This window comes from Peromyscus leucopus, chromosome 10 (genome assembly GCF_004664715.2).
Source record: "Peromyscus leucopus breed LL Stock chromosome 10, UCI_PerLeu_2.1, whole genome shotgun sequence".
NCBI lineage: Eukaryota > Metazoa > Chordata > Mammalia > Rodentia > Cricetidae > Peromyscus > Peromyscus leucopus.
The window spans coordinates 91,969,852-91,970,712 of record NC_051071.1 but is presented as its reverse complement, the minus strand read 5'-3'; the positions used below and the strand labels follow the sequence as shown (position 1 = coordinate 91,970,712).

The window sequence follows — 861 nt, the reverse complement described above, 5'->3', positions numbered from 1 at the left end:
TGACTATCAAGTGACCATACGTACAGTGTTTCTCAGTTACTTCCAGAAACTCTGAAAACAACCTTTATCACAGTGGACAGAGCCACAGACATCAGAATACCTCCAGCTTAGTTTGCCCTAGAAGCAATAAAGAAGGGTCTGGAACCTATCTGGGACCCAGGCAGGGAATTTCCTCTCCAGTACCTGCTCCCCAGCATTGCACAGGGCATTTAAACTTTGGCCTAGAGTGGTGGCCACAATTGATTTTCAATGATTCCCAAAACTCCCTAGTGCTGGGGTTATAGGTGGTTGTCATCACACTGAGGTTTGGGACAAACCACTCAGACATTTGATTCAGATTACCAGGGATGACACATTGTTCCCCAAATCCAGTAAGGGAAGGGTTGGTTGTGGGTGGGAGCTGGAATCGAAGGGTTTCTTATCAGTATTTTTTAAAATTCTTTTTTAAAAACATGGAATCCTTCATGAGTTTGCCTGTCATCCTTGTGCAGAAGCCATGCTAATATTCTCTGGATTGTCCAGTTTTAGTATCTGTGATGTGTAAGTGGGCATTCTCATCAGTTTGGGAGGGTTGAATCCAGGGCAGTGTGAAGACAGAATTCTGGAACTTCATTCTGTAGCCATGGTCACCAACACAGTAAATATTCCTTCATAAAATACATGAATAAAATGGATTATTTAAATCAAATAATCACATAAATAACCTTTTACCAGAACTTCCTAAACCATGTTCTATGGAATATTAGTTGTACAAATTTTACATTTTAAAAAAGTATCCCAGGTCAGAAAGTGTGGAAAATACAGGGCTAAAAAGAGGTAAGTGCTGTGGAATAATGCCCTTGTACATTGGTTTAATAAAAT

At 40.1% G+C, this 861-nt stretch overlaps 1 non-coding gene across 1 annotated transcript; it reads right to left on the bottom strand.

Moving 5' to 3' along the window:
• Positions 1-446: 446 nt before the first annotated feature.
• Positions 447-552, bottom strand: LOC114691888. Its single transcript, XR_003734289.1, has one exon. It is a non-coding gene; the product is annotated as a U6 spliceosomal RNA (small nuclear RNA).
• Between the last annotated feature and the right edge of the window lie 309 nt (positions 553-861).